The 14,863-nt window shown below is 47.0% G+C and overlaps 1 protein-coding gene across 1 annotated transcript in view; it reads left to right on the top strand.

The window, feature by feature from the left end:
* RFX3 (regulatory factor X3) overlaps positions 1–14,863 on the top strand; it is a 688,772-nt gene that overhangs the window by 508,104 nt on the left and 165,805 nt on the right. The window lies entirely within an intron of this gene.

Raw genomic sequence — 14,863 nt, forward strand, 5'->3', positions numbered from 1 at the left:
CTGATCCGGGGGCGGCGTACAGAATGGTGGCACCTGGCCTTCACAGACCTGAGTGGCTAGCTCTCCTGACCTGGAACAAATGATTGGTCGGCGTGCCCTGAAGGCGGCGGTGGATTTGGGACCAGCCTCTGAGGCCACAGATGATGAGAGGGGCCCCCAAAACCGGTCTGCCTCGCAAGCACCTCCCACTGTGACTCCCCAGACTGCGGATACTAATCTCACTATCCCAAGTTATTCCACCCTTGCCGCAGCTCAAGTAATAATTTAGCACTGTTGTTGTGATTCCGTGTCTCTACTGGCCTTTCTTTCGTACTGGGTTCTTTTTCAAGGGCAGCTCACCTTGTCTGCTCTGGGCACATGTTATGTTCGTGCCCCAAGATACATTCAAGTAGCGGCATCATGTTCTGTTTGGACGTACTGTCAGTTGCTGTAGGTCCCTGGTATTGGGAATACTTCCCGACCCAGTTGCTACACATCCTTTTTACCCCTTTCTTCCTTACATCCCCAACAATAGGGTGGGTGGGTGGGTGTAACCGGGCTTTTGGATCAAGAGCATCTACAGGGGGAAAAGGTCCACCTGTGTGTTCCCCACATACCCCAAGATGGCAGCTAGAGCAGATGCAGAGCTCTGAGCTCCGCTCTATGCCGGCCGGAAATATCCTGTTCTCCCCTTGCCTGGCCCAACATCCTCCACAGATATCGGTGCGGGAGGACATAAATGCCCGACCCTGCAGTTTTCAGAGTTCTTTGAGGGTCCGCAGGACCGCTAGAAGCTCCGGTCCCTGACTGCGCGATCAGGTGAGCTCCCGAGGTCCGGAGCTTCCCAATGAGATGGAGGCGGCTCGGTGTCGACCGTATGCGCGAGCCTACTTCCTTCCATAATTGTGGGCTCAGCAGCCTGTGCCCCGGGCCCCAGTTCGAGATGCCCGTGGTCCCCAGCCCAAGGTAAGCTGCGAGACTGGGGAGTCCATTTTGTGTCGGGCGGCCTGCGACAGCTGGGCCTACCACAGAGGAGTTACGGGACCGATATACCTGGCAGATCGATGAGAATCCTCACCTGGATATGGTGAGCGGATGCCTGTGAACCCCCCTTTTTTCCGGCCCCCTCACAAACCCCGGAGAGTGTGAAGTGAGTCACGGCTGGACTCCTGGGCCTGCGCATCCCTGTCCATGGTGCGCAGGGAAACCAAGGCCATCATTTTGCGATGGGCTTGGTCCCGGCGGACTGCCCCGACTTGGAGAGATATTTGGGGTCGACAAGAACCGGCTGGCCAGCTGTAGACTTCCTCATGTGAAAAGAGAAGGTACCCCCGAATCCCTGCTCCCTATTTTCAAATTTGGAACGAGGGAGCTACACCGGAACCAGTCCCATGTATGCACTGATATAAATAAAGAGGAGCCTTGCGAGAGATATGTGCCCTTTGGTGAACCGTAGCCCGTCCACATCTCCCTGAGGGCTGCAGGAGGGCACTCACAACAATAACAAGTGTGTCAGCAGAGGCCTGAGCAGGATGTGACTGAGAGACTTACGTGACCCTGGTATTCTGGACTACCCACTTATACCATAGTGCGTAGGACACCTTGGTCATACTACGACCACGAGATCTGTCATTGTGGAGACCTGCGGCTTGGGACGCCTTGAACTCGGACAGACACGTGTCTCTGCACAGACCGCCTGTGGCACCCCAACCATTTGTCCACACACCTCATCCTGCACCCCAACTCTTGGCTACACCCGACCTCCGGCCGTGCACATGAACCAGCAACCGGCCTGTTGTCTTCTACAGACAGCATAATAAGCAAACCCAGGGCAGAAAGGCCCCAGTCGCAACCTCCAGAGATGGAACCAGCGTCCTTGGAAACAAGAAATATGCCCCCCCCCTCACGGTCTTCTGCCCAAGGAGATCGCAATGATCACTCTCATTGCTTTGATGAACTACTAGCGGCAATACTCGATATTAAAACTAACTTGGGCCCAAAAATTGACTCCTTCACCATTCATATGGGGTATCTGCAGAGGATCACAAGAAACTGAAAGGTCGAGTGGACAAAACCGAATCTGCATTACCGTCAAAAAGACCCACTGTGAACACTGCGACCACCCAACTGCAATCCCTCCAACAGGGGTGGACTACCTTAAGGCACACGTGGAGGACCAGGAAGGGCGTATGGCCAAAATAATGTACGTATCGTGGGTCTCCTTGAGCGGGCAGAGGGCCTCAAAGTGGAGCTTTTTCTTGAAGACTGGTTCCCATGAGATGTCCTACAGGGCAAGATGTCGAAGTTTTTCTCAATCGAGTGAGCACACAGGGTCACAGGGGGCCCTCCTCGCCAGGGTGCTTTTCCTAGACCGGTGGTAGCCATGTTCAATTATCTCGACCGGGAACATGTGCTACAGTTCGCATGGGACCCTTGGCAAGTCGACAACACCTCAGTTCACATCTACCCAGATTACACCCTGGCTGTGCAATGCAGCCGCTCTTCGTACTTGGAGGTCAAGAAGTGTTTGAGGGACCAGGATATCCAATATTCCCTACAATATCCAGCACGTCTTCTTTTCACCACAAGAAGGGCACAGTCTTCTGTAATACACCTAAAGAAGCTTGGACCTGGATTGACAACAGGGTCTGGCTCATGATCCCCCGCATTATCGACGGGATCGCCTCAACCATGGACATTAGTTGCAGCACGTAGGGGCCGGGCAGGGATCGGCTATGCCGCCCAACAAAAGCACAAGTGGCCCAGGAGCAAGCGCAGGCCATCACAACGGCAGAACATTTGGACTCCACGGATTCTTCTCCTAGACAGGATTAAGACACTTATGGACCACACGTTGCAGCGCACGACCTAGCAGCTCGAGGCGTTGGCGGGGGCGGCCCAGCCCTCACCCCACAAACAGCAGAAGCATTGGACTGATGACTCCGATCTCAGAATTGTTCTCCGTTGTAATGGCCGGTCAGCCTACACACTCCTGTTGAGTGCCAGACTGAGTCACGGGAGGTGGCAAAGGCACTGTACACGGACTTTGCAATACCCTCCCCAATGAGTGATAAGTAGCTGATATAGCAGCTCATTTGTTTTTTCTTTGCTTTATGTTATAATTGGTGTATTATTAGACCAGCAATTTAGTGCGAATGGCCCATTGCCCTTGGCAGCCAGGCCTGGCATGGGAAGTTGGGGAATCTCTATAGTTATTATGTTGATCTCTTTCCATGTTTGCAAACTACGGGTCAGGTGCTGGACTATACTTGGATCATGTTGCATGGCATGTAGGTGCAAAAGAGGGGGTAAGGATTGTCAATCAATGTTGGGCTACACACAGTGTTCTACCCTACGATCATGTAGATGACGCAAGGGGATTATTCTCTTTTGACCTGGAACGTGAGGGGGTTAGCGGGATGCGCTAAGCGACACAAAGTATATCAATGCCTGCGCAGTTATGGGATCACATTTGCATTACTGCAAGAGACGCATCTTACTGCACTGACATTAGCGTCACTCTGTAAGCGTTGGCAGGGCACGGTCCTGGGAACAACGTATTCTGGATACACCAGAGGAGCGCTCATATGGATTGCTCCGGGAACTCCGCTATAAATTACGAATTCCAGGGTGGACACCCAGGGCTGTTTTGTTACCATGGCGGGCCTGCTGAATGGATCCCCCCTGGTGTTAGTTTCCCTTTATGCTCCGTAGTCGGGGCAATCCAACTTCCTACAAACACTCACACCATCCCTGATTACAGAACCCACAGTCCCCAAGTACTGGGGAGGTGATTTTAATGGGGTACGGAATCTTGACTTAGATCGTTCTGGCCGATGCGGTGGCTCGCCAAAAGCAACCTCACTGAGATAACCATGGGAGCCGTGTCCTGGGACTCCCCAACACTTCTGGAGTGGATGTCGGGAACGATTACCCCAACCCAGAAGCGGCACTGTACTAGGTATGTGGTGCCCAGGAATCGTCCAACGCCTTACGCTCCCAACTTGCCTTTGGAACTTCTCCCCGGCACGTACTCCTGTCATGGACACCCGGAACTGGGGGCGTGGAAGGAGAGCGGGTTGGACACATGGGGGGACATGTGTGCGGACTCGCAATTACAAACAATTGAGGAATTAGTAGATGCATATGGAGTGCCACAGGGTTCCTTTCGATTACATGCCTTGCTGACATGCCAATCCTTGCAGGCATGGGACACTGATCGGGCTGAGCCTACCACTTCACACCTACTACACACACTGCTCACACACGGCCGACGAGCCATAACAGCCATATACACTTCCATCAGATTGGATGATCCTCCTGCATTGGCGACACTGCGTGCGTACTGGGATAGCGAACTGTCTACTACCCTGACTGACAAGCAGTGGTTGCAATGGCTTAACCAACCAAACATCATTTCGGCCAATGCTAGGGTAAAATATACTCAATTTAATTATCTTCATCACACGTACCTCACTACCCACATACTGCCATACTGGCACGCATGTATACTACTGCCATGGACATATGCCCCAGATGTCGAGACCAGGGAGCCGCATTTACACAAATGGTATGGATTTGCACTACCATCAAGTATTTTGGTCTAAGGTGACCACTGTGCTGTCGGGAGTCATGAGACGCAATTTGTCCTGTAAGAACTTGAACAAATTTCTGGCTCTCGCTCTAGGCTTGGCACAAACAGGTCCCAAGATCAATGCATGGCTACTTGACCTTTGAAGGGCATTGGTCTCGGAACATACAAATCAACAAGAGACTGCGGCACGGGTGTCAGTTCCCCCGAGGCAAACCCCTATACAATGGCAGGGATATTTATCCGTGATCCAGACTAAACTCTATGCGGACCCCCTGCTGCCCCCTTCCTAACTTTGCCTGCACCTGCTGCAACCCATGGCTTTTCCTTCGTCATGCAGATGTTATTGATGTTACTTTACTAAAATTAAAAAAATCATTTGAATAAAAAAAAACACTCGAGGCATGCACACTGTTCATAAGCTCTGCATGGTGTACTCTTACATCAAGCATCAGCAGGTGCAGATAGCTTTTTTGCAGGAGGCGCACCTCACCACTGGGGAGCCGGACCGACTGTGCAAGCGATGGAGGAGTATTTTTGTTCCACCACCCACTCAGCATTCATACGAGGGGCCATGGTATGGATCCGTCCCGGGGTCTCCTTTCATGAAACTCGCAGGGTGGTTGACACAGAGGGTCGGTATGGACTCCACGAGGGACAATTAGATTGCCAACCTGTACTCCTAGGTAGCATTTATGCACCCAACTCAGATCAGGGAAGATTCTGGGAATACCTTTCCAACACGTTGGCCCACTACACAGAGACACTGTGGATACTAGAGGGAGACTACAATTGTGTGCTTGACTCTTCCCTAGATAGGTCCCCTCCTTGATTTTATTTGATTTGAATTGTTACTTATTAAGTGTACGAATGCCGAGGCGTCTTGGCGCTGACTGTGATACATAGATACGTAAAGGCATCCTGACTCTGGTTGTTAGATTTTGGAAAACACCCAAGTTTTCAGCTCCTTCCTAAACCTCAACTGATTCGGTTGAAGTCGCAGGGTGGACAGCATCTGATTCCAGAGTTTGGCCGCACAGAATGACAACGTGCGCCCCCCCATCTTGCCTTGCAGATTTTTGGAATACAGACAACGCCCTTCATAGAGGATCTAAGTGTTCTGACTGGAGAGTACATAGTGAATAATTTCTGTATCTCACCAGAGATTTCTCCATAGAGGGCCTTATGCACTAGACAAAGAGACTTAAAATTGTCTCTTTGCTGGACAGGAAGTTTAGATTGAAAAAGTGCCAATACAACGGGCTTTTGAAGTTCAAATGCAATGAAAGGAAACATTTTCCTCAGTGTTTTTAGGAGGAAAAAGCAGGAGGAAGTTAGCTGATTGACTTGGGCCGAGCAATTGAGCTGATCATCAAGGATCACCCCCAAATTCCTAACCTTGGTAACCGGGCGAGGACAGACTCCCGCCTCAGTTGGCCACCAGTTGTTATTCCATAGTGAAGGTCCCTTACCAAATTCTAGGATCTCAGTTTTATCAGTATTTATTTTCAAGAAGTTTCGGCTCATCCAGATCATGATGTCTTTCAGACATGCGTGCAAACTGTTATCCACTAACTCTGATGGTTTAGAAACTGAGATTGTAAACTGCGAATCATCAGCATACGTGATCAGAGAGAAGCCAGGCTTCCTGACTAGGTTGGTCAGCGAAGACACACAGATGTTGAAGAGGGTTGGTGACAAAGCAGATCCCTGCGTGACAGCGCATGGGAGCTGAAAAGTTCCAGACTGTAGGTTCTCCCAATGAATGTTTTGTTCCCTGTTTTCTAGGAAGGAGGAGAGGAGGGTCAGAGCGGTATCCTCTATTCCCATATCTCTCAGCCGCTGCACCAGCACCGTATGATTCACAGTATCAAATGCAGCAGAGAGATCTAGAAGAATCAGGACCACTCTGCCCCCCGACAACTATCTTCCGAATCCCCTCAGTGGCTTGTACTAAAGCTGTCTCCGTCGAATGACAGGGCCTAAAACCATGCTGTGTAGGTCCAGCAGGAAGTTCTCTTTTAGATATTTAGCAGCTCCTTCTTCATGGCTTTTTCCAGTATTTTTGTTGTCAAAGGCAGCCTGGAAATTGGCCGGTAGTTTTTGGGCTCTAGGGGGTCAAGGGCTGGCTTTTTAAGAATTGGCCTTATATAGGCCTTTTTCCATGCGCTAGGATATTTACCCGTTTCTAGAGCTTGGTTCAAAAGAGGAGTGAGATGTGTACTAATAGTCTTTGATACTAGTTGAAAGATGACTGAAGGGCATGGATCGTTAGGCGAGCCCGATTTTGTTGATGATATGAGATTATAAACCTCCTCCATGGTAAGTGCCCTGAAGCGTGAGAGCCTACCATGTGCTGCCCACACGTTTATGTTTGAAGGGCTGCTACTTGACGTAGTGGTGACCGAATTTAAAAGATCATAGTAGATCAGTTGTACTTTACTCTTGAAAAAATTAGCCATTACATTACAAAAAACTTGATCTGGCCTAAACTGAGCAGTATGCTGGGGTTTAACTAATATGTTCACAGTTTCAAAAAGTTCCTTTGAGGAATGTACAGCATCTCAAATTTTAGCAGTGAAATATACCTGTTTAGCTTCAATGATTGCTTGCTTGTATTCTTTTAAGATTACATTGTAAGTTAACTTATGCTTGATACTATAATCCGTCCTCCAGGTCTGTTCACTTCTTCTACATTTCATTTTTATTATTTTTAAATCCGGACTATACCAAGGTGCGGTTACTGATGCTCTTTTGACTGTTTTATTTATTTCAGGGGCAGTGCCATGTACAGCTGCCCTGATCAAGTTGTCAAACTGGTTGGCTGCCTTATCATTGTCACTATCTAAAATGGGCGGGCCAGGGTGCAAAGCCTGTTCCAGGTCTCCTTGTTCCCTACCCTATGCGCAGATGGAACACTTCTGTGCTTGGGTACACCACTGGTCACTAGTGAACGCATGGAGATCCCGGCACCCTGTGACAAAATTATATTCATTCAAAATTATATTAATTTCACTCTATTGACCTCTTCCTCTGCTCTCCCACGGTTGTCCCACAGATCCAGCATGTGGATTACTTATGCCAGGTCCTCTCTAACCATGACGCGCATCTTCTGACCATTGGGTGGAGGCCCCCCTTAACCCCCACTTCCACTAGAAGACTGCCATGTGATTCTTTCGAGGATCAGGTCTTCCATCAGGAGCAGGAAACCAACATCTGCCGTTATTTTTCCAAAAATCACAGCATGGCATCCACCAGGATACTGGAAAGCGACGCCTTCAAAGTTGTGACTTGGGCTGCTTGCATCAGACAGATAGCGGTAGCTCGAAATGTGCATGAGAGAGACCTGAATAAGGCGGAACACAATGTAACCAGCTTTAGCAAGGCGGCGGACGCCACCCTGGCTTCGGCAGCTCGGCTGGCGGAGGCAATACATGGCATGTCTCGAAGACTTGAGCCGCTATAAATTTAAGGCTCACGTCACCAAGAGGGCAACAGACCTGGCAAGCTCTTGGTGTGGTTGATCCAACAGGACACTGAATCCCACCCCATTACTGAGGTGCCGCTTGTCTTTTTTTTGTCTTGGAGAAGGCGTTCAACACCCTATCCTGGGCTTACCTCTTCACTGTGCTCTGCCATATAGGAGTGGGACCCAAACTTAAAAAAAAAATGTAGTTATAAGGTTGGCAACAATAAATGTACAATACAAGTGGAAAGTCTCTGAAGGCTTTTGAGTCAGGGGAAAGAGAGACACGGCGCACCGCTAGAAAGTGGACGCCTACGTACTTAAAGAGATTTCTGATTGCAGTGGTGGTGCATAAAGGGTGAGGGGAAGAGCCCTAGAACCCCTCAGTTTGTGTATTGGCCAGGGCCAGCACACCTAGGAAAATCAGCACAATACCCTTGCACACACAATTTGAGTATAACAGATGGTGTCTGTTTAGACACTATAAGCATTGATGACAGAAACAAAGCCATATAATTGGTAAATAAAGTTTGTCCTCTTGTCAGTTTCTTGAAAGTGAAGTAATTTAATGTTCATAAGGGAAAACCAGCCGACACGTGTTTCGTCGCTTCTGGGACAATCTTCCAGCGACTCCTCAGGGCTATGATTCTCGAAAGTTTCAAGGTGGAGGTTGCTCCACCGGTGAGAATTCGAAACCGGCGGGGCTCAGAACTCTAGTGCCAACGTGTGAGTATTTGAATGTGAACAAGTCAAAATAAAGAAGGGTAATTCATATTCTTGGGTCCTGTGGATGAGTCAGTTAGCCTTTAATTAGGAGATTCAGTAATCCTTAAAGATCTTGTTGCAAACCCTACTCCATTCGGAAATGCCTCACGGAGAAGTTCAACACGGCAACAGGGTTGGGGAAATTCAGAGCGGATGACCTCTCGTGGTATCAATGCCGTCAGATGGTGAGGATGTGTTTGTGCTCCCGCTCAGCTTGTTCTGCGTGAGACGTGAGTCTGGGATGAAGGATTCGCGTATAATAGCTTTGTGTGTGCTGAAGGTTTGGGTCCCAGTCTTGTATTGTACATTTGCAAAATACCCCTGCACACACAATTTGAGTATAACAGATGGTGTCTGTTTAGACACTATAAACATTTATGCCAGTGTACGCGGAACAAACTGAGCGGGAGCACAAACATGTCCTCACCTTCTGACCGCATTGATACCACGAGGAGTCATCTGCTCCGAATTTCCCCAACCCTGCAGCCGTGTTGAACTTCTCCATGAGGCATTTCCGAACGGAGTAGGGTTTGCAACAAGATCTTTAAGGATTACTGAATCTCCTAATTAAAGGCTAACTAACTCATCCACAGGACCCAAGAATACGAATTACCCTTCTTTATTTTGACTTGTTCACATTCAAATACTCACACATTGGCACTAGAGTTCTGAGCCCCGCCGGGTTGGAATTATCACCGGTGGAGCGACCTCCACCATGAAACTTTCAAGAATCATAGCCTTGAGGAGTCGCAGGAAGATTGTCCCAGAAGCGATGAAACACGTGTCGGCTGATTTTCCCTCATGAACATTAAATTACTTCACTTTCAAGAAACTGACAAGAGGATAAACTTTATTTACCAATTATATGGCTTTGTTTCTGTCATAAATGCCTACAGTGTCTAAACAGACACCATCTGTTATACTCAAATTGTGTGTGCAAGAGTATTTTGCAAATGTACAATACAAGACTGGGACCCAAAATTTTAGCACACACAAAGCTATTATACGCAAATCCTTCATCCCAGACTCATTTGGGCTGCTACAACTCGGCTCCCTTTCCATTGTGTTGTGGAACATGCCATGGATGTCCGCTCTCCCCCCCTACTCTTTTCCCTAACTATGGAGCCTCTAGCTGTGGGCCTTTGGGGGAGGGAACGGACTGGGGTATCACTTTAGTGGGTGAGACCCACAGTGTATCCCTTTATGCAGCCGACCTGCTCCTCTACATATGAGATTGTTCGGCCGCCCCGACCCTTCTCGGGTCACACTGTCGAACTTTGCTGCTGCAGCTGGTCTGCAGGTCAATTGGTCGAAGTCCGGCGTTTAACCTCTCAGCCCAATCTTTTCCTGCCAGAGTTGTGCATTGGCGACTCTCACCTCGCCTGGCACGCGCCCCTTGACTTGTACGAGGGCAACCACCACAGGGCCCTAGCGGGTATGCTCTCCCAAGTTGACTTTTGGAGGATCCTTCCCCTAGCTCCTACAGGAAAGATCGCCCTGGCGAAGATGGTCATCCTGCCCCGCCTTCTATATTACTTTGCAAATCTTTCCGGTTCTCCCCCGTTCCTGCTTTAAGGAATTGGGCACATTGCTCTGCTCCCTTACATGGGGGAATCAGTGCCGACGAGTCGCCCCGGCGAAGCTGCAGCTGTCGGTTAACTGGAATGGCCTCAGGGCCCCATCTTTTGAGGCATACTTTCTGGCAGCGCAGCTGCAGTGGCAGTTTTGCTGTACAGCAGGTTGCTATCTTGAGGAGACCTGCTCAGAATCTGGACCTTTACCGTATCAGGCAATTCACTGCTTACTTTTGCCAGGAGCCCAACCTGGTTCTACCTATCCCATACAAGTGACTGTAGCATGGACAGGTATGCTCTGCATCCACTGCCTCTCTCGATGGACCCCACTCTACCCCCCATTGCTGCCGCTGGTTGGCCTGCCTTGAGGCAGGGGCTATTAAGCAGCCGGTAAATTATGAATCTGGACCTACCACTTGCTTCTCGAGGTGGAGGCCCTATTTCCTGAGGGCCAACTTCTCTATTTTGACCAACTGACTAAAGAGAGTGGGCTCCCCCCGGTGCAGTTCCTCTTTCATCAACATCTTGGGCTTGTCTGCGTCTCTGGGACCGATCTGGAGGTGAGCCCACAACTCACCCAGTGCTCTACGCTGTGTTAACGATGGGCTGCGGGTGTCATCTTATCATCCGGCTGTATAAGGCCATACGAGAATTGACACCCTTCCCTCTCGCCCCACTTTACCAAAAATGGGAGGAGGAATGTGGGAGCCCACTTTATGACAAAGAATGGGAGCCAGCTCTCGAATTACCAAAGAAAGTCTCCCGGAACTCCTGCTTCAAGAATACACAGGACTTCATACTACAACGGGCCTATCTGATGCTGGCACAGCTTCATCGGCCCGTCCTGGAGACACAATTTGCCTGCCCTCATTTTCGCGCTCCTAACGTGGTGCTCTTCCACATGTTCTTGGATTGCCCAACTTTGCAGCATTATTGGCACACCATTCATGCTACACTGCGAGGTATTACAGGACTCCCGCGCATCTATTCCTGGGAAGCCTCTTAGCTGGGTGTATTTTGGCAAAAGAAGCAGTGCCTGTACCCCCATCATCAGGAATGCTGTCATAAATTACGCCCCCGCCCGGCCCTCCTCCCCACCGCCCATTTGGGCAGATTTTTCCTCAGCTGGATGAACTACTGTACCCCGAGGTTTGTCAGCAGAAGAATAGTTTCCCTTATTACACCTTTTGAACCACGCATAACTGTTAGAATGAATATATGCCCTTTCAATAACTGGAGCCAATTCCTTAATAATGGGTGACTAATCGTCAGTTCTCTTTGATTGTAACCTTTCTATAATATTACTAATTTTTGTTTTGTAAAATTCTTCTGTACTAATAAGAAATTAATGAACCTTTTTTAATGATAATTTGCCATATAGTTATGAAATCTTTGTCTGCAAAATGCTAAATAATAATTGTAGGCAATTAGGAATGCCTTTGATATTAAATAATTCGGTTCATGTTGTGGCATGTAGTGTTCCATACACTTCTCTTTTGATGAGAGCACTCTAGTAGTCTGAGGAGTAAGACTTTGTGTTCTACATTTTGCAAATAATACTAGTATTCTTAAGATAATGTTGCGGTTTGCCCTACTCCTTCCAAAGAGAACTGTAATATTCTACAGTATTTCAGCTTAAACTTCAGCAAGATAAAGTGTTTCCATTTATGGCATTTCAAAACACTGAATCATTGACTGGTGAGATAAAATACAAAAAAAAATTGAAATTAAACAAAGTTGATTATTTTTAAAATGTGCAGCTTGGGCAGACTACCATGGATCGTTTGATCATTGTGTACTCAAGTAATTCTTTATTTTGACTCTCTGCGACCTGTATTCACTCCTTTCTAGTTTTGTCCAGTCACTGTTTATTGAGTATGGGAACAATTGTACTGTCCTATAAATCACCCATCCAGCTTGAGAGATGTGTGGGTGCCACTTTGAAAAATCTTTAGAAAGTGAGCTGATGCACTCCTTAGTTTTCTTATTCTGCTTGATAAAAGCAATTATATTGGTTCTGCAAAGGAGAAAACCTATATCTTTAAGTGGTCCTAGTACTAAATGCTGTTTCATCCTATAATGTAAAGCTATCGACTTTGCAGAAAAACTGCTATCATTAGGGTATATTTCACAATGCTATCTACTCCTCTACCTGGACCCTCAAATGTTGACTAACTGTCAGAAGGGCCTTTATTGATTCTGTGGCTAACGCAGTTTTCTTGCTTGGAATTTCGGCCTTATTAAAAATTCTTGTGGTCAGCAACAGATGGGCCTTTCTTGTCCTTTCCAAAAACAAAAAGATGCAATAACACCCTTCCACCAGAATCCGGCCCTAAGCGTCTTTTAAGCCCCCCTACGTTCACATTAAAAAGTCTAGCTCAGTTCGTTGCATTAGAGGCACCATTAGGCATGTCCTTTCTTCTGTGTTATCATAATTTCATTAGCACATATATGGTATGACAGAAAGATTGTGTTCTAAATATCGATCATAAACATTTCACCCTATCCTTTTCACCCCAAAGGAGCTATATTTTTGTGAATATCTAGTACACAATATTTAGGACAGACAATATTTTGGTTACTATATTCTGGTGCCATATCTTGTCCTCTTTCTGAGAGCTCTGCACTGGCCATTTAATCCCAGAACATGATTTTTCTCAGGCTGTTAGCATGGTGAATAATAGCCAGCAAGGGATAATTCCAGACTGAGCCCTGTATAATCATTTGCTGAGGAGAGCGACATCTCAGAGATCATCCCTATCTGGTGACTTGTTGGCCATTTCATGCCAGATGCTTAAGACTGATGGGAGTTTGTTAACCTGATGGAGGAGATGCCAGAACACAAATATTTTCTTTTCCCTCCGTTTGTACCTGCTGTATCATTGTTTATATACGTGGCTCTGCTAATGTACCCGATTAGGGTCTTTTATGCACTAGAACCCAATGCACCCTGACCAGAAAGATTTAGTGCCTTGAATTCATTATTATGGCTCAAATGTTAATTAAAACTGGCAGTTTTTCCAATTTCATCATTGTGCCTGTGCATTGTCTTTTGTAGTTCTGTGCTAGTGAAACTCTCTGACTGCCCTGCATGCACATGCTATTTCATAATAGCCTATGCCCACTTGAAACTTGTTGCAATTCCAAGCTGTGGCAATAATTGTGGATCCTCTTTCATTCTGATTGGCTGCCCAGTAACCTACCAAAATGGCTTGAACACAGATTGGTCGAAGGGATTGAACCTGCTGAATAGGCCTCTGCATTCATCCCCTCCTGATTTAGTACTTTAAGCAATTCTTGGACCGCTTATAGATCCAGGAATATGTGAGATGTACCATACTATGATTGTCTGTGCTGTAGGGACAGATAACTGGGAGGACCAGTGGATCTCTGGTAATCTTGCAGTGGTTTTCAGTGTTCTTGAGGTGTCACACTGCTATTTGCCTGCCATTTTTCTTTCTTTGCATCTCAATATTGAATGCATGTCTAATGATCCATATTTGCAGATGGAAAATTGGGATTCGACTGAAACCGCTAACTATCACCTGTATTTCTCAAAGGACAAAAATGTCTCTGGTGAATAGCTGTAGTTCCAACATAGAGTGAATATAATTGTTCACACATGTAAGTCATTACAACTCAGACAGCAGTAATTAATATCCACGGTGGATATCCATTATACAGGTCTTGTACGATCCACTGCAAATTAACAACCAATGTAAACGGTATACAGTAAAATGTTCACTCAAAATATTTTCTCAGAGTAATATTGACACAGAAATATCTGTTAAATAACATTGACAGCAAATTAGTCCAGTAGGTGGGGGCATATGTGTCAATGGACTGGGAGAACAGAATGCACGCTATTACATCGTAATCTTCCTGGCCTTCCTGCCTTGTCACCTCCCAGCTCGATCACATCAGTTTGTGCTGGGTAGGAAGAGGGATTGGCCATGATTGTCAGTGGGATCAGGAGGGAGTGGGCTGGGCAGCGTCATTAGTATCTCAGCTAGATGAGAAAGGGAAAAGATGGGAGTATCAATGTCCATGGCCCTCTTTGAAAACCGTGGCCCATGTCAGATGATATGAAAGCAGTAATAATGAGTTTTGGTTGACCCAATTCTTTTGGAGATGTTGGCTTTTATGTATTCAAAATTATTATTGATTTTAGTACCTTGCACCAGAATTCGAAATTATTAATTAAGAAATGTGTTATGTTGGTCAGAATGCTTGGATAGATCCATGCCGATGTAAAGGCCTACGTTTTATTCTTTTCTTGTGCATGCTTCCTCGTTCTAATGCCAACTGTATCTTACACAAGCCTAGATATGTTGTGTCTAAAACATGTTTGGTGAAGGACGTAAGTGAAAATGTAGACAGTGCATTGTTGTTTGTTCAGTAGCAACTCCAGAGAAGTGCATGTGAGGGAAAGAGAATTGGGTAATTTGTAATACTGTAGTAAAGTCTACCTCTTGTCTGCTTATAGAT

The sequence above is a fragment of the Lissotriton vulgaris genome, chromosome 3_1 (genome assembly GCF_964263255.1).
Source record: "Lissotriton vulgaris chromosome 3_1, aLisVul1.2, whole genome shotgun sequence".
Taxonomy (NCBI): domain Eukaryota; kingdom Metazoa; phylum Chordata; class Amphibia; order Caudata; family Salamandridae; genus Lissotriton; species Lissotriton vulgaris.